The 19,967-nt window shown below is 40.5% G+C and overlaps 1 protein-coding gene across 39 annotated transcripts in view; it reads right to left on the reverse strand.

Annotated features, from left to right (window-relative positions):
* The window catches only part of HMBOX1 (homeobox containing 1), a 224,176-nt gene that overhangs the window by 188,403 nt on the left and 15,806 nt on the right, over positions 1-19,967 (reverse strand). For 13 of the 39 annotated variants that reach the window (XR_007918102.3, XR_007918104.3, XR_007918103.3 and 10 more), the window contains exons 2-3: positions 1,636-1,793; positions 282-465 (exon numbers count right to left, since the gene is read on the reverse strand). The exons of 21 other annotated variants lie outside the window; for them this stretch is intronic. The gene's annotated coding sequence lies outside the window, so the exon portion shown is untranslated. The remainder of the gene's footprint in view (positions 1-281; positions 466-1,635; positions 1,794-19,967) is intronic. 5 more of the 39 variants (XR_016228895.1, XM_070068225.2, XM_089325436.1 and 2 more) reach the window with 2 other exon arrangements.

Consider the following 19,967-nt stretch of genomic DNA (forward strand, 5'->3'; position numbering starts at 1 on the left):
GAAATACCTGAGGCTGGGGAACTTCATGAAAAAGATTTATTGAAGCTACAAGAGCATGATGGCAACAACAACATCATTCTAGTGAGACCTTCATGGTAGATGGTAAATGGGAGAGCAAGAGACCACAAGACAAGAAGTCAGAAAGTATTAAAGGAGTTGGGCTTGCTCATAAGATAATTTGCTCTCCTGAGAACTAATTCAGGTACCCACACGAACTACATTAATTCCTCCCCAAGGCATGCATGCACTCAGTGACTTAAGGACCTCCCATTTGGTCTCACCTCTTAATATCAACATATTGGGGATATACTTGCAAAGCACAGCAAGGTCTATCATGTTGTCACAAACAACAGAATCTCCTTTTTTAAGGCTGAATAATATCCACTGTACATATCCACGTTTTCTTTATCCATTTATCTGTCGATGGACACTAAGGTTGTTTCTGTATCTTGGCTGCTGTGAATGCTGAAATGAACACAAGAATACAGGGTTTTGTTGTTGTTGTTGTTGTTGTTGTTGTTGTTGTTTTTGGACAGGCAGAGTGGACAGTGAGAGAGAAAGAGACAGAGAGAAAGGTCTTCCTTTGCCGTTGGTTCACCCTCCAATGGCCGCCACGGCTGGCGCGCTGCGGCCGGCACACCACGCTGATCCGATGGCAGGAGCCAGGTACTTATCCTGGTCTCCCATGGGGTGCAGGGCCCAAGCACTTGGGCCATCCTCCACTGCACTCCCTGGCCACGGCAGAGAGCTGGCCTGGAAGAGGGGCAACCGGGATAGAATCCGGCACCCCGACTGGGACTAGAACCTGGTGTGCCGGCACCGCAAGGCGGAGGATTAGCCTAGTGAGCCGCAGGTCTTTTTTGGGGGAAGGATAGTGACTTAATTTTCTTTGGATGTATACCCAGAAGTAAGATTGCTAGATAATATGGTAGTTTTATTTTAAATTTTTAAGGAACTCCCAGACTGTTCTCTGTAATGGTTGGACAAATTCAGATTCCAAACATACCTCAGTTATTTTTAAGTATAACCATATCAGCTGATCCTTATACATGTAAAACTAGCATACTACTGGGCTTCTTTCTTAGTCCGGTTAACTTCTATTCATCCTTCAGAACTCAATTCAAGGACTTCCCAGAATAAGTCAAATTGACATGCATAGCACTTTGCATCTTTTCTTTAGTGAAGTGGTTTATGATAGTAACAGTTCTTTAGAGTAGTTCTTTCAGTAGTAATTTACTTTTTGAACATGTTATATGGTTCAAGATTATCTCTACCTCACAAAAATCGCTATAAAAATTAAAATAGCCTGTTGAATTCATAGTAATAAGGCTTTATCTTACAAAGCCTACTCCAGTAAATCACAAATTAAACTTAACTATACCACCTGATAGATCTAGAGTAAGTCCTAAGGTTTCTAGGAGCATATAATTTTTCTCATAAAGGCACAATTCAAACATCAGAAGACATTTGATATATATTATTCTAACAACCTTTTTAGTATGAATCTTTTAAAGATATACTATATATGTGTATATAAATATGTATATATATTTCTGACATGCAAATATGTCTGTATGTCCAATAAGGTCACAAAATTCTTTCATATATAAATACAAATTGTTTTAAGTGTTTTACCAGACAGAGAGAAAGTGCACTCCTATCTTCTTGCTCACTCAAATGTCCACAATGGCCGGAACTGGGCAAGGCTAAAGCTGGGAACTCAATTCAGATCTCCCACGTGGGTGACAGGTACCCAACTACTTCAACCATCATCACCTGCTGCCTCACAGGATCTGCAATGACAGGAATCGAACCCAAGGACTCCAATATGGGATGCTGGAGACTTAAACCAGTGTCTTAATTGCTGTGCTAAAGAACAATTTGATTGACCAAAATTATTAGAAGGCAAGTAGCAAACTCATTCATTTCACTGTAACAAGTCACTGTCAAAATCCCAAAGCTGATGTAATGTTTGTTTCATTTGAGTAAATAAATATCATTGTTCTATCAGCACATCAGGCTTGAACTGCTACCAATCTTTTACTTATCCTAAGTATCTAAAAGTAGTAGGCTGAAGGTGACAAAAATAACAGGCTGAGAGAAGCCATTAATTATATTTAGTTTATTTTTTAAAATATTGTTTTTAAAATATAGAAAACATGCCCTTATAAGTATCAAATTTAAAAGTCTTTCAAATTAAAGCAGACTCATTAAGAGCACAAAACCAAAGCATCATAATGAGGAAGAAACAAATATATTATTCAGGCCTGTAAAATAATGAGAGGGATTTTCATTGTTAGAGTCAAACTCCCAAGGCTGAGTCAATAATTCTGACAGGGTCAAGGTTCTTTACCTGTAGTACTTTACTAAGAAACAACATATTTTATTTTTATATACATGTTTTCAAAACATTTTTCCCATCAGCACCACAAAACTAACAGCAAGTAACAATCAATGTACTGTTTGCCAATAAACAAATAAAAGAAAGAATTAAACATTAAGTGCTTGATCTTGATTAGAAAGAACAAACTACGACTAAGAATACCCTAAAGAAAAAAACAGATCTTCTCTTCACTTTGATCAGACACAAATCTTGCTTTCTTCAATCTGCTTTCTTATTCATGGACTAAGTTTTTAGTTACTGATGCAAAACACCTGCTGTACTCTGAAGGCACAGACATTACATAAACAAATAAATGCTCCTGTACTCCACTAAAATTTAATTTATAGGCAATTTCAACAACAAAATTTTCACGTCACAAAAATTTAGTTGTTTATTTATTAGCTAGAAAGATGCTTAATGACATTGGATATTGAGGAAACAAAACCGCAATGAGATGCTACCTTATACTATACAGGATATAAGAATTTGGAACCCTTTTACATTCCTGGTAGCAACATAAAATGGTGCGGCCACTGTGGAAAAATTTGGTAGTTCCTCAAGAAGTTAAACACTGAGTTATGGTATAATGCAGAAATTCCCTATCTAGATATAAATCTCAAAGGATTGAAAACAGGTCTTCAAATAAAATTTATAGTATACAAACATTCATGGCAACATTTTTCACAACAGAAAAAAATAGAAATAACCTAAATGTACACCAATTCTGACAGGATGGATGGATAAACAAAATGTGGCATATCCCTAAAATGGAATGTTGTTCAACTATAAAAGGAATTAAATAATGAGTCATGACACAAGGATGAACCCTGAAAATACTATGCCATGTGAAATAAGCCTGACAGAAAATATCATATTATAGCATGATTCCATTTACAACTGTCAGAATGGGAACAGTTGCTTAATGCATATAGTTTCCTTCTGAAATGATGAAAAAGTTGTGAACTAGGTAGTGTTGGATGATTGAACAATATTATGAATGTATTCACAAATATTTAAATGGTCAATTTTATGTTATGTGTATTCACACAGTAAGAAATTGTTTTAAAAAGCTAAAGGATCTGGGATAGCAGTAGAAGATGGCTCAAGTCCTTGGGCCCCTGCACCCACATGGGAGACCCAGAAGAAGCTCCTGGCTCCTGGCTTTGGATGGGCGCAGCTCCAGCCATTGCGGCCATCTGGGGAGTGAACCAGCAGATGGAAGACCTCTCTCTCTAGTCTCTACCTCTCTCTGTAACTCTTTCAAATAAATAAAATAAATCTTTAAAAAAAAAAAAAGCTAAAGGATAAAAAACTAAAAAGGAAACCATGTCTTTTCTCAAGACTAAGTTCAGGTGATTGAGATCCCTTCCTACAGCAACGGCTGGAGCTGTGCCAATCTGAAGCCAGAAGCCAGGAGCCAGGAGCTTCTTCCTGGTCTCCCATCTGGGTACAGAGGCCCAAGCACTTGGGCCATCTTCCACTGCTTTCTCAGGCCACAGAAGAGAGCTAGATTGGAAGAGGAGCAGCCGGGATTAGAACCGGCGCCCATATGGGATGCTGGCACCACGGGCAGAGGATTAACCTACTGCGCCATGGCACCAGCCCCATAAATTCTTTTTTTTTTAAGATTTATTTTTATTTATTTGAAAGTCAGAGTTACACAGAGAAGGAGAGGCAGAGAGAGAGAGAGCTCTTCCATCCACTGGTTCACCTCCCAATTGGCCACAAAGGCCGGAGCTATGCCGATCCGATGCCAGGAGATTTTTTCCAAGTCTCCCACATGGGTGTAGGGGCCCAAGGACTTGGGCCATCTTCTACCGCTTTCCTAGGCCACAGCAGAGAGCTGGACGGGAAGTGAAGCAGCAGGGACTCGAACCGGCGCCCATATGGTATGCCAGCACTGCAGGCACCACAGTGCCAGCCCGCATTTTTATAAATTCTGAGTATTCATTTTACAAAAGGTTTTAAAATAAGATTTTTGTTTTACCTTTCCTTGTTCTCCTTCAGAGATCTGCAACAAAATTAATTTTTTTTAAGTTTTAAAAATTTACTTATTTTTATTTTGAAAGGCATAACAACATATAATGAGAGAGAGAGCTATCTTGCATTTGCTGGTTCACTTCCCAAATATTTACAAGATCCAAGGTTGGGGCTGGTGTGGTTAAGCCGGTTAAGCCACTGCCTGCAATGCCAGCATCCCATATAGGCTCCAGTTCAAGGCCTGAATGCTCTGCTTCCAATCCAGCTCCCTGCTAATAGCCTGGGAAAGCAGCACAGGATGGCCCAAGTGTTTGGGCCCCTGCACCCATGTGGGAAACTCAGAAGAGATTCCTGGCTCCTGGCTTTGGCCTGGTCCAGCCCAGGCTGTTGCAGCCATTTGAGGAGTGAACCCACAGATGGAATGTATCTCTCTGTATCACAAAAATAAATCTTTAAAAAAAGAAAAGAAGAAAAAAAAAAAAGAAAAGAAAAGGACCAAGGTTGGGTCAGGCTAAAGCCAGGTGGCAGGAACACTAACTGAGTTGCCCTTGTGGGTGACAGGGACCCAAGTACTTGAGCTATCATCTGCTACCTGCCAAGGTGTACATTAACAGGAAGCTGGATCTAAAGCAGAGACAGAACTCAAGCCCAGGCAATCCAACATAGGATGCAAGTATCTTAATGACTGCACCAAATGCCTACTTTCATAAAGAGATTTACAAATTCTCAAATTATATACTATTTTTCAAAGAAATACATTTTGCCAAAAGAAAGATAAAAGGGTATGTGAGTTATGTGTGTACAATATTTTGACATACAAAATTATATTCAGGTTGTGTACATCCTATTTTTTTTTCTTTTTTTGCCTTTAGCTGCAGCCAAGGTTAATCTTTCACCATTAAAGTTGGCTATGATATGAACATGGCCAACATTCTGTCACCTTCCTCTTCACTGGCACTTTGGCCAAGAAAAATAATGCCCTAATTTTTCAATGTAAAGTTGATAATATAGGAGCCAGTGTTGTGGCATAGCCAGTAAAGCTGCCGACTGTGATTCCAGCATCCCATATGGGTAGAGTTCAAATCCCGCCTGTTCTAGTTCCTACCCCATTCCCTGTTAATGCACCTGAGAAGGCAGCAGAGGATGGCTCAAATTCTTTCATCACTATACCCACATAGGAGACCCTGAAGCTCCTGGGTCCTGGCTTTGGACCAGCCCAGCTCCAGATGTTGCAGCCATTTAGGGAGTGAACCAGAAGTTGGAAGATCTCTCGCTCTGTCTCCCTCTCTCTCTAACTTTGCTTTTGCTTTTCAAATAGATAATAATAAACCTAAAAAAAAAAAAAAAAAAAGATTTGAGGCTCCAGTGCTGTAGCGTGGTGGGTAAAGCTGCTGCCTGAGGTGCAGGCAAGCCATATGGGTGCCAGTTTGAGTCTTGGCTGCTCCACTTCTGATCTAGCTCCCTGCTAATGAGCCTGCATCCATATGGAAGACCCAGAAGAAGCTCCTGGCTCCAGCTGTGGCTGTTGAGGCCATCTGGAGCGTGAATCAACAGATGAAAGATCTCTCTCTCTCTCTCTCTCTCTCTCTCTCTGTAACTCTGCCTTTCAAATAAATAAATCTTTAATAACAACAAAAAGATTTGATAATATTAAAATGCCTTAAAAGATGCTACGGTGTTTGGATAATGTTTTCAGAATAAGCTCCTATTTAAAACTGGATTAGGACTTTAATTGTAGTTCTGAACTTTAATAACATTGTCAAATACATGAGATCTCTCTATGTTGTTGTTATTTGAGAGACAGAGAGAAAGAGTAAGCTCCCATCTGCTGGTTCATGACCCAGATTGTGGCAATAGCTAGGAATGGGACTGGAACTAGAGGCCAGGACCTAAATCCAAGTCTACTACATGGGTTGCAGCAACACAATCACTTACGCCACCTGCTGCCTCCTCGAGTCTACATTGGCAGAAATTTGGAATCAGAAGCTAGAGCCAGTAATCAAATCCAGGCACTCCAATATGAGATGCAGGAGTTTAAGCACTAGACCAAATTTCTGGCACAGACTTTTTTTTTTAATTTGTTCACTCATGTTTCATCAAAATGACTTATTTTGAAAGGGCTTCATATAATACTTATAGACATTTATGTTAAATGAAAGGTTGGAAGCATTTAACTTTGGTATGCAAATGGCAAAATGATGTTTAATACTCAGTATATAAAACACAAACAATTCATTTATTTTGATAATGAAACAAGGGATATTACTAGAGACCCTATAGAGATTAAAAGTACTGGGTACTAGGATAAACAATTCTACATCCATATATTCAGGAACTTAGATGAAATGGATCAACTCTCTGAATATATCAACCACCAAAAGAAACACCCTCACTAATCAAATAACTAATAAAGAAATTGAGTTAATAGTTTTAAAATATCCCTAAAAAGAAAAAGCCAAACCTGAATGGTTTCACTGGCCAATTTGACCAAATATTCACGGAAGAAATAATGTCAACTCTACTCAATCTCTACCAGAAAATATGAGAAAAGATTTTCCAAATTATTTTATGAGGTCAATTAGCTTAATATAAAAGCCAGAGAATTAAATTATACCACTAGGAAACTATGCACTGATATCCCTCATGAAAATAGATGGAAAAATCCTCAACAAAACAGTAGCCAACTGGCCAGTGCCACGGCTCACTAGGCTAATCCACTGCCTGTGGCGCCAGCACCCTGGGTTCTAGTCCCAGTTGGGGTGCTGGATTCTGTCCCAGTTGCTCCTCTTCCAGGCCAGCTCTCTGCTGAGGCCCGGGAGTGCAGCAGAGGATGGCCCAAGTGCTTGGGCCCTACACCCAGATGGGAGACCAGGAGGAAGCACATGGCTCCTGGCTTCGGATGAGCGCAGCGCGCCAGCCGTAGTGGCCATTTGGAGGGTGAACCAACGGCAAAAGGAAGACCTTTCTCTTTGTCTCTCTCTAACTCTGCCTGTCCAAAAAAAAAAAAAAAAAAAGTAACCAACTTAATAAAACACTATATCAAAAGGATAATATATCATGCAATTTTTATTCAGTATTCAAAAATCAATCAATGCAATTCACCATATTAACAGACCAAGAAGGAGTCATAGTAGATGCAGAGAAAACATCTGATAAAGGTTTACATCTTATTCATGACCAAAATTTGAAACTAAGAATAAAAGAGAACTTCCTTATACTGATAAATGACATCATATTTCATAATGAAAGATGAGAAAGGGGAAGGCATTGTGTTTAGCAGGTTAAGCTGACACTTGGGATGCCCAAATCCCACATGGAAGTGCAGGTTCATGTCCAGGCTACTCCACTTTGAAACAGCACCTTACAAATTTGACTGTGAAGCAGCAAATTAAAGTTCAAGTAGCTGAGTTCCTGCTACCTACCTAACAAGGCAAATTTATTCACTCTACCTACTACTATCTATCAACACTGGACCAGAAGCCTTAGCCAGTACAATAAGGACAAAAAAAAGAAAGAAAGTGTGGAGAGCAACTCGGACTATACTGTTACCGGAATTAAGACTTATTCTATACATCTGCTCTCCCGCAATATGGCGCTGGGAGAGGAGCAAACAGCTTCTACCCAGCTGCCTCTCACCAACTTGACAAGCTGCAGGAGCTGCTCCTGATTGGAGGAGAGCAGCGCGCTCAGCGTGTGGGAGGCAGAGCACGGATTGGTGGAGAGGACTATATAGGAGGAGAGAGACGGCATGGTGGTGTGGGTTGGTTGGAGAGTGCGCTGGAGAGTTCGCGGGGAAGTTCGTTACTTCGTTCTTTCTCATTTCTCTCTACTCATTCTTGCTTTGGGAGTTTGCTGTTTACTTATTCTTACTTTACTATAGAAAGAACTTGTAAAAAAGGGAACAACAAGCGTCCGGTCCGGTGCGGCTCCTCCGCGTGTGGAGGAGAGGAAGGAAGGAAGGAAGGAAGGAAGGGAGGGAGGGAGGGAGGGAGGGAGGGAGGAAGGAAGGAAGGAAGGAAGGAAGGAAGGAAGGAAGGAAGGAAGGAAGAAAACAGTATAGAGACTGGAAAAGAAGAAGTAAAACTACTGCTTTCTGGATCATGTGATTGTTATATATAAAATCTAAAGGTTTCATTCTTCAATATAATATGCCTATTTAGCATGATACAAGGTCAGCACATAAAAATCAACTGCATTTCTACAAACCAACAATGAACTGGAAATCCAAACTTTTAAAAACAGGTATCATTTACATTATCACCTAAAATATGAAATGTTTAGGTATAAATCGAACAAAATAGAAGTAAAACCTGTATACTGAAAGTATACAGAAAACTGAGAGAAAGAAATTAAGTAGAGAGACATATACCATTCTTGGACAAGAAAACTAAATATTGCTAAGAAGACAATTCTCCCCAAATTGCTCTAACAGCCAAGATAATCCCAATTAAAATTTCAAGATAACTTCTGGAATATATTGGCTAGCTAATCCTAAAATCGAATTGGAAAGACAAAGGAATGAGAATAACTAAAAACAATTTTCAGAAAGAATAAAGTTGGAAGATTTGGGGCTGGCGTCGTGGCGCAGTAGGTTAATCCTCCGCCTGCAGTACCGGCATCCCATATGGGCACTGGTTCTAGTACCAGCTGCTCTTCTTCCAATCCAGCTCTCTGCTGTGGCCTGGGAAAGCAGTAGAAGATGGCCCAAGTCCTTGGACCCCCACACCCATGGGGGAGACCGGGAAGAAGCACCTGGCTCCTGGCTTCCAATTGGCACAGCTCCAGCCATTGCAGCCATTTAGGGAGTGAACCAATGAACGGAAAACCTTTCTCTCTGTCTCTCCCTCTCACTGTCTGTAACTCTACCTCTCAAACAAATAAGATCTTTTAAAAAAAAAGTTGGAATATTCACACTATGTGATTTTAAAGCTTACTATAAAGATATACTAATAAAGGTAGTGTGTTATTAGAGAAAGAATAAATCAACATAACAGAAAAGAAAGTCCAAAAACTGACCCACACAAATATAGCCAATTAATATTTGACAAAGGTGCAAAGGTAATTCAGTAGAGAAAGGATGTATTATCAATAAATCGAGCTAGAATACATGGAAATCCTCATGTAAAAAACCATCCTCATCTCAAAAATTAAAAATTAACTCAAAATGGATTACAGATGGGTATGGTGGGAAGAATCACTATATTCCTAATTGTACTTATGAAATGCATGAAATTTGTATTCCTTAAATAAAAGGCTTCTTTTTTGTGGGGGTGGGGACTATAAAACTTCTAGAAGAAAGCATAGGAAAAAAATCTGTGTACTCCTAGGTTAAATCCTGAAGCATGGGCCCTGGTTCTCTTGTACCATTCCATGCTTCTTGTCTTTCTTGCCACATTGACAGGGCCCACGAATTTCACAATGAAACTCATGGTAAGTTATGCTGAGGGCTTTTAAGAAAGAAATTTTCCCTTAGTTAGAAGGAAGCTGCTGAAAACATGCTGTCTTCTCTCCTAAATATATGAACACAGAAACACATAAATCCTGTGACTCATGTGGCCAATTTGAGAAAATGAGAACTAGCTTTTAAAAGGCAGAAACAAAAATTGTGCTGTTCAGTATAGTAGCCATCAGCCACATGTGCTTACTGAGCTTTGGAAATGTGGCTAGTATGAATTGAGATGTGATGTTAAGGTAAAATACCAACTTTGAAGACAGCATGAAAAAAGAAAATAGAATATCTCAATAATTTTTATAATGATTACATGCTGAAATGGTAATATTTTGAACATAATGAGTTAAATGAAAGTATTATTAACCTTAATTTTGTTTTTTACTTTTTTTTTTTACTGATGGATTAGACAGAGAGAGAGAGAGAGACAGAGAGAAAGGTCTTCCTCCTGTTGGTTCACCCCCTCAATGGCCGCTACAGCCAGAGCTACGCCGATCCAAAGCCAGGAGCCAGGTGCTTCCTCCTGGTCTCCCATGCAGGTGCAGGGGCCCAAACACTTGGGCCATCTTCCACTGCACTCCCAGGCCACAGCAGAGAGCTAGATTGGAAGAGGAGCAACTGGGACTAGAACCCGGCGCCCATATGGGATGCCGGCACCGCAGGCAGAGGATTAACCAAGTGAGCCATGGCGCCGGTCCCTCTTTTTACTTTTTAAAATAAGGTTTACTTATTTGAAAGTCAGAGTTACTGAGAGAGAGAGGCTGAAACAGAGAGATCCCTGCTAATAGGGAAAGCTGCAAAACATAGCAGAAGTACTTGGGTCCCTGTTACCTATGTAGGAGACCAGGATGGAGTTCTGGACTGGCCCAGACCTAGTTGTTTAGCTGTTGAGGCACTGGGAGGGAACCAGCAGATAGACGATCTCTTTCTCTCTGTCTCTCTCCAGTTTACTCTTTCCCTCTTTCGGTCAACTCTTCCTTTTGAATAAACAGACACTCTTTAAATAAATAAATAAATAAATAAAAATATAATGTCTAAGTTTGGGTTTGGGTTATTGTTTTTTTTTGTAATTTATTTGAAAGGCAAGAGAAGGGAAGAGACAGAGACAGAGAGTTATCTTTCTATCTTCTGGTTTATTCTCCAAATGGTGGCAACAGGCAATGGTGGATTAGGCCGCAGCTGGGAGCTAGGAACTCCATCCTCTTCTCCCACCCGGGTGGCGGCGCCTTAAGTATTTGGGCCACCTTCCATGGCACATTAGCAGGTAGCTGGAATTGGAAATGGAACTGGAACTTAAATCCAGGCACTCCAATATGGGATACAGGCATCCCAAGCAATGTTTCAACCACTGCACCAAATGCTTGCCCCTAAGCATATTTAAAGTACTTTTAAATAGATCAATCTAGGTGTAGGACACTGAATTCAGTTATCTCAACTGTCCCTACTTCTTTAAAAAAAGGCTAGCTCACTTTAAAACAGATCAGACTCTCTTATTCATTTGACACAGATACTGAGCATTTATCGTGTTAAGCATGATAAATGCTATGAAAATGGATGGGCAGATAGACACAAAAGTTTCTAAACATGGTTCTTGCCTTTATGCAATTTATAGTCCAATGGGAAGAAAAAAAATTACAATAAATTGTAATTAGTATTATAGGGAAACTATAGAGTATTCCAGAAGCATGTAAAAGAATGATCTAATTGAAACATGAAGAAGTAATGTAATGGGCAATGCTGGGTTGAGAAGTGAAGATATGGGACCAAGTGGAGGTGGAAGGGTGAAGTCTCCTACTTAGGGAGAACAGCATGTGGGATAACTAAGGCAGGAAGAAGTGTGCCCAGCTGAGAACCCGAAAGAAGTTCAGTTTAGCTGGAATATCAAATGTAAGATTTCTAGTAAGAAGCAATACTAGAAGCACAGAAAATCTGAGCATGACTTTTAGAAGTGATGATTTTGAGGGGCCACTGAGATAACGAAGAAGAAATGTCTAGTTCTCTCAAGGGTAGTCTGTAAGCAGAAACTAAGGCAATAGGAAATGAGTTTGTTTATGGAGTGTGTATAGGTAAGAAAACAGGGTCTTCAGCACACCTCTGAGGAACTGGAGGAACCTAGGATATAAGAAGAAGCCTCCAAAAGACTAGGAAAAAAAAATGAAAGACAGGTATCAAAGAAGACAAGGAAGGGTTTCAGAAAGGAAGGATGATCATGATGAACACTGCTGAGATGTTATTGAATCTGTCCATAAACTTCAGTGACACTGTAGAAAATTTTTGAGGATTATTGAGATCATACCAGATTCTAGTAAACTGAGGAGGACATCAGAAAACAGAAGGTAAGAGAAGTTGATATTGTCTGTAGAGGGGAGAAGAGAAATATAGCAGAATCTGGATGAGAAAATAAGGTTGAGGGAACTTGTGCTTTTATTTTTAAGACAGTAAACACCTGAACTTCTTTTAACACTAAAAAGAGGCAGACTATACCTCTCATTATGACGTCTGAAATTTCCAGATATTCCTAACCCAGTTTCTTTTAGAAATAGAAGACAGGCAGGGGCTGGCCAGCATTGTGGTATAGTGGGTAAAGCCACTGCCTGCAAGGCTGGCATCCCACATGGACTCCAGTTTGTATCCCAGCTCTATCACTTTCAACCCAGCTCCCTGTATAAGGGACTGGGAAAAGCAACAGAAGATGGCCCAAGTGTCTGGGCCACTGCAACCAACGTGGCAGACCTGGAAGAAGTTTCTGGCTTTGGCCTGGTCCAACCCTGGCCATTGTAGCCATCTGGGGAGTGAACCAGCCAATGGAAGATCACTGTCTCTTTGCCTCTCCCTTTAACTCTTTCAAATAAAAAACAAATAAATCTTAAAATGAAAAAGAAAAGAGAAAAAAGAAAAAAGAGGACAAATGTACCTACCTTGGAGACTCTGAGTTGAAAATTGCTGCCACAAACAACCACAAAGAACTCTCACAAAGAGATGACCACTGTAGCAAGACTAAGTTTCAGGCGCAGCAGCAATAAAATTTAAGCAGCAGCAGCTTCAATTCAGTGTCAGCAAGAGCAAGCAAGCAACAGTACTACCGTCCCCATCAGACTGCATCTGTGTTTTTCTGGCTACAGTGTCTGCCAGGGAATAACCTCCCAAAGTTCCTCCACTGTACAAGCCTGGTTCTGTAGTCTGCCTAGTAATTCTGAGAGCTTCCTAACACCCATTTAATAAAGTTATTTCTAGCTTAAATAAGCAGTCAGCTTTTGCCAGTTCTCACCCAAATGCATGAGGATCTACAAATAAGATAATACTTCAGTCGATGGTACAGTAGCAAAATGGCTCTCCAACACACAAACTAGGATATCAGGTTTAAAATAGTGACATAGTCATTTAGCATCATGAAGAAAGCAAACTGTAGAATTACATAAGTACATTCTAAAATAGTTCTAAAGAACAGTATAGCCTGTCATTGGTTTCCCATTTCATTAGTCCCTGTAATTCTTTAAAATGACAATCAGTTTTATCAAGAGTTGAAAGCCTCCCACTGCAAAACTTATCAGTAAGAAAAAGACAAGCCAAAGATGAAGAAAAAATATCTGCAAATCAAATATCTGAAAAAAAGACATGTATCCAGAATGTATAAAGAGTTCTTAACAATTCAGTAATACAAAGACAACACAGCTATAAGATGGGCAAACACCTGAATAAATATATCATCAAAGAAGATATATAAATGGCCAATAAGAAGTGAAAAGATGCTCAACATCACTAGTCATTAAGGAAATGAAACTATCATCACTCCGATTATAATGGCTAAAACAAAAAGTATTAAATGTTGACAAGGACGCAGAGAAATTACAATCCTAATATATTACTGGTGGGAGAGTAAAACAGTTATTAGCACTTTCTTCAAACATTAAACAACCATGCAAGCCAACACTTCCACTCCTACACATCTATTCAAGAGAAAGGAGGAGCAGGTACTTTACCAGGTGGTTAAAAATGTGGGTTAGGAAGCCTGTGTCCCTAGATTCAATACCCAACTCCACTCCTGACCACAGCTTCCCACTAATGCAGACCCTGGGAAGTAGTAGTGATGACTCAAGTGACTGGATTCCTGCCAACAACATAGGAAACCTGGATGGAGTTCTCAGTTCAAAGCTTCAGTTTGGCCCAGTCCGGCCCACTGTGGTCATTTAAGGAGTGAACCTGCAGACAGTAGCTCTATTTGTCTCATTGTTTCTCAAATAAAATTTTAAAAATAAAGAGAAATGGATACACGCTTACACATAAAGCTGCATGCAAATATCAGGTAAGCATTATTCGTATTTTCTTCCATTCTGGAAGCAACCCAAATACCTATCAGCTGGTGACAAAACAAAATGTGGTTATTTCCAAACCATGGAATACTATACAGCAAAAAAAAGGGAAAACAACATTGGCAGATGGTAAAATGTGGGTGAACTTCAAAAACACTGTTAACTCAAAGAGACCAGACACACACACATAAAAAATCACATACTGTCTAATTGCATTTACAAAAACATCCAGAAAGGGCAAATCTATAAACACAGAAGGTAGAATGCTGGTTGATTGGGGCTGGGGCTGGGACTGGGAATGGGAATAAAGCATAAAAGAGCAGAAAAGATCTTACTGTGAGATGTAAATGTTCTAAAATTGGATTATGGTGATGTTTCACTCAAGTTGGAAATTTTACTGAAAGTTATAACTGTATATTTAATGCAGGTGAATTCTTTTTAAAATTTATTTATCTGAAAGGAAGAATGAGAGAGAGAAAGAGAGAGAGAGAGAAATTTATCTTACATCAGCTGGTTCACTTCCCAAATGGCCTCCAACAGCTAGGTCTGAGCCAGGCCAAAGACAGGAGCCAGAAATTCCATCCAGGACTCCTCCGTGGGTGGCAGGGGCCCAGGTACTTGGGCCATAATGAGATGTCTCATCCCATGTGCATTAACAAGACACTGGATGCAGAGGAGCCAGGACTTGAATCAGCACTGCCCATTTAATTTTTAGCCATTCATTTTTATAGTATTTTACAAAAGAATCGGTCAGTCAATGAGATTTTTAAAACTCTGTTTTTCAAACTACCTGTTTCCAACATGGTTGTTCTACCACCCTACAAACTGACCATCATATGGACTAATATGTTAATATCTTACGAATCTAATTTTAAAATGTGTTTTCAAATGCCCTAACTACTTTGGTGTATACTTATTAATGATAAATTTTTTAAGAATGTATTTTACTATTTGAATGGTAGAGTTACAGAGAGAGAGAGGGAGAGATGGAGAGATCTTCCATCCAGTGGTTCATTACCCAAATACTGCAATGGCCAGGGCTGGGCTAGACAAAGGCCAAAGCCAGGAGCCAGAAGTGTCATCTGGATCTCCTATGTAGGTACAGGGGCCGAAGCACTTGAACTATCCTCCACTGCTTTCCAAGGCTCATTAGCAGGGAGCTGGATTGGAAGTGGGGCAGCTGGGATGTGAACCTGTTATGTCAAAATGCCAGCCCCTGTCTATGTTAAATTTTAAGACCATATGAATAACTCAGATTTTAATATATGTTCAAATATTTTTGTTTTTATAAATAAATTTTCAAATTTTTAATTAAAAGACAAAAATTCAAATTATATATACTTAATGCCAATTTTCTTCCCTTTTCCTCAATTAAAGAAATAGGTTTGATTTTAACGAAACAGTCCTTAAACTCAAATAAATGAGGATCCTAGGAAAGACTGGGTAAACCAAAAGAAAGGAAGCCAACTATATTTTCATTTAAAAACACCAATAAACACCAAATAACATGTTCTCACGTTCATCTGAAAATTAATGCTAAATATGTTGTTTAAATCAGTTTAAAACAGATAGCTACATGTTAAACAACAAAATGACTCAAATGCATGTCAAAGAATTAAGTAGGGCAATATGATAACAAATCATTACTCTCAGTCTTTCAAAGAAGTACTTCATAATTCATTGTTCAACAAATGCCTAGAAGGCTTGGTACAAAAGTAGAAGAGAAACTGCCTAAAATCCCAGAAAGACACTGAACAACCTGAGGGCCTCCTACATACAGCTGCAGAGGTAAATAACAAATCATTTTCTATATAAATCATTTTTATACTGTTGGGATCAGACTGTTTAGATAATATACACTATATAATAAAGAAACAAAACTAAATAGAGATAAACTGAATTAGTGTTAAAATCAAGACTGATCTATAAAAAGGAAGGTATTCAAATACCCTAAGTGTCCATTAAATTTGCAGAATTGGAGAATAATGCGTTAAAAAGTTTCAGCTGCCTTTGGTAACAGGTAGTACAACGGAGAGTGCAAATCAAGGAAACAGGTGCCATGAGTTTTGCTCTGGCAATGAGATTTTAGTCAAGAATATCTTTCTTTCTTCATTTTCTTATTGAATATAAGTGATAAAATGGATTTCTGGTTCCTTCCTTTCAAGGATTTTACATTTCAGCTTATTGATTTAAGCACCAAAAATGCAAAATACTACCACCACACACATGAATAAACTGCCTTACAATGATATTGTGCCTTTTCTAAATTGAACCCAATGTATATGATTCATTTGGAAAATAATCTTTCACTTACATATTTAAAATAAACCAATTTTCACAAAAGTTTTAATTATTTTCCAAATAAATTTTTTAATGATCTGATTATTGAGGCCGGTGCCGTGGCATAGTGGGTAAAACCACCCCCCTGCCTATATGGGCACCAGTTCAAGTCCCAGATGATCCACTTCCGATCCAGCTCTCTGCTATGGCCTGGGAAGGCAGCTGAAGATGGCCCAAGTCCTTGGACCCCTGCACCCATGTTGGAGACCCGGAAGAAGCTCCTGGCTTCGGATTGGCACAGTTCCAGCCATTGCAACCAATTGGGGAGTGAACCAGTGGATGGAACACCTCTCTCTCTCTCTCTCTCTCTCTCTGCCTTTTCTTCTCTGTGTAACTTTGACTTTCAAATAAATAAATAAATCTTAAAAAAAAAATCTGATTATTTATCTGAAATAGAGACTGACCGAGAGACAGAGAGAAAGAGACAGAGATGGATCTCAATATCTTTTGGTTCATTCCCAAAAAGGTTGCCAACAGCCAGGGCTAGTCCAGACCAAAGCCTGTAGTCTCCCATTGAGGTGGCAGGGGCCCAAGACTTGAACAATCTTCTCTGCTTTCCCTTGTGCATTAGCAGGGAGCCGGATCAGAAGCAGGTCAGCCAGAAATAGAACTAGCGTTCAGTTTTATAAGATGCCAGCGTCTCAAGCAGCGGCTTAACCCATTACACCATAATGCTGGTACTAAATAATTTGGATAATACTTTAAATGCTTATTTTTTAAAAAAATTTTCATCTACTTGCAAGACAGAGAGGGGCAGGAGGAAGGTGCAGAGGGAGGGAGGGAGAGAGAGGGAGTAAGGGAGAGAAAGAGATTTCCCATCTACTAGTTTACTCCCCAAATGTCTGCAACCTCCAGGGCTGGGCCAGGATGAAATCAGAAGCTGGGAATTAGATCTGGGTCTCCCTCACAGGTGACAGGGTCCAAGCACTTGAATTATGCTGTCTCCCAGTATGCATTATAGGAAGCTGGACTGGAAGTAGAGGAACCAAGACTCGAACCAATACTCAGATACTGGATGCAGGGATTGCAAATAGCAGTTTTTTGTTTTTTTTTGTTTTTTGTTTTTGTTTTTTATTTTATTTTTTTGACAGGCAGAGTGGACAGTGAGAGAGAAAGAGACAGAGAGAAAGGTCTTCCTCTGCCATTGGTTCACCCTCCAATGGCCGCAGCGGCCGGCGCACCGCGCTGATCCAATGGCAGGAGCCAGGAGCCAGGTGCTTTTCCTGGTCTCCCATGGGGTGCAGGGCCCAAGCACCTGGGCCATCCTCCACTGCACTCCCTGGCCACAGCAGAGGGCTGGCCTGGAAGAGGGGCAACCGGGACAGAATCTGGCGCCCCGACGGGGACTAGAACCCGGTGTGCCGGCGCCGCTAGGCGGAGGATTATCCTAGTGAGCCGCGGCGCCGGCTCCAAATAGCAGTTTTACACTCTGTACCACAATGCCTGCCCCAATGACACTAAATACAAATATACTTATTTGACTCACAATTTATTACCTTGATCAGCTTGGAATTATTATTTGATAACCCATTCAAAACCATCATTTTTGAGGTTGGACATCTGGCCTAATGATTAAGCCACTGGTTATGCCTGTCACATCCCATAATGCAACACCTGTGTTTAAGTTCCGGCTCTGTTGTCCATTCCAGTTTCCTGGTTTTTTGTTTTGTTTTGATTCATTTTATTTTTTAAGATTTATTTATTTGAAAGGCAGAGTTACAGAGAGAGAGATGGAGACAGAGACAGAGACAGAGATAGAGATAGAAATAGAGAGAGAGATCTTCCATCCGCTGGTTCACTCCCCAAATGCTACAATGGTTGGGGCTGAGCCAGGCAGAAGCCAGGAGGCAAGAGCTTCTTCCGGGTCTTCCATATGGGTAACAAGGGCCCAAAGACTCAGACCATCCTCTGCTCCTTACCCAGGAGCATTAGCAGGAAGCAGCATCAGAAGTGGAGCAGCAAGTACTTGAACCAGTGTCCATATAGGATGCCAGCACTGCAGGAGGTGCCTTAACTTGCTGCATCATTGTGCTGGCCCCAAAAAACATCATTTATGAAATGTTATCATAAGAATCTCTACATATGCCATTATACTAAAAAAGTGAGTACAAATAGATATACAAGGTTTTGTTTTTTGTTTGTTTGTTTGTTTGTTTTTGACAGGCAGAGTGGACAGTGAGAGAGTGAGACAGAGAGAAAGGTCTTCCTTTGCCTTTGGTTCACCCTCCAATGGCCGCCGCAGCCAGCGCTGCAGCCGGCGCACCGCGCTGATCCGATGGCAGGAGCCAGGTACTTATCCTGGTCTCCCATGGGGTGCAGGGCCCAAGCACTTGGGCCATCCTCCACTGCACTCCCTGGCCACAGCAGAGAGCTGGCCTGGAAAAGGGGCAACCGGGACAGAATCCGGCACCCTGACCGGGACTAGAACCCAGTGTGCCAGCGCCGCAAGGCGGAGGATTAGCCTAGTGAGCCACAGCGCCGGCCTAGATATACAAGTTTAATGTATATTCAAATACTAAGTATTTTATTGTGGGGAGCAATCCGGACTGGACTGAGTTACTGGAATTAAGACTTATTCTATGCATCTGCTCTCCCACAATATGGTGCTGGGAGAGAAGTAAACAGCTTCCGCACAGCTGCCTCCAGTTCAACTAATAAACTGTAGGACTTGCTCCTGATTGGAGGAGAGCAGCGTACTCGGCGTGTGGGCAGCCGAGTTGGGATTGGCGGAGGAGGACTATAAAGGAGGAGAGAGACGGCATGCACCAGGAACATCTATGGGGAACATCTAAGGGAACCCGTGCAGCCCCCGAGAAAGCCGGCCGGCGGTGTGCCGCTCCCCTGCGGAAGTGGGGAATGCAGCCAGGGGGAACTGCCCTTCCACGGAGGTGGAAGGGATAGTAGCCAACCCGGGAAGAACCAGCAGCAAACCCGGGGAGGGCCGAGCAGACGAAAGAACAGCGCAGGGTCCTGTGTCGTTCCTCCACGAAGAGGGGGAGCGACATTTTATAGATACAGTCTATCTTATAAATGTGCCATAAGACAACTTCACAAGTACATTTATAAAATGCTTTTATACAGTGAATTTTGTTTTAATGTAAGCCTGAGTGGAAAGAATATTACGTTTTGTAAATTTCATTAACTGAAAGTTAACTTAGTCACAATGCTCTAAATGATCTCTTATCCTTCTATAGTTTCTCTAGATAATGAAATCACCATTATTAACAGAAGGTTCAGGGAAGCTAACTAACATTTTCAACACCAATTATAAAACAACTATTAACAGCTTTAACAATCTATGCTAATTCAGCTTAATCCTTGAGATCTGAGAAGACTAACCATCTTCTTGGGTTAGATTTTTCACTGGGTGTAGGTTAGTTCGTAATTCATTAGAATACCTAAAATACCAGTTTCTGGACTTCTCTGATTAATCTCTGATTAAACTCTAAATAACACCACTTTTATTAGGCATTGAATCAGCCCGCATAAATTCATCTAACCAAAA

This window comes from Oryctolagus cuniculus, chromosome 2 (genome assembly GCF_051225735.1).
Source record: "Oryctolagus cuniculus isolate XC-2025 breed Fujian yellow rabbit chromosome 2, ASM5122573v1, whole genome shotgun sequence".
Classification (NCBI taxonomy): Eukaryota; Metazoa; Chordata; class Mammalia; order Lagomorpha; family Leporidae; genus Oryctolagus; species Oryctolagus cuniculus.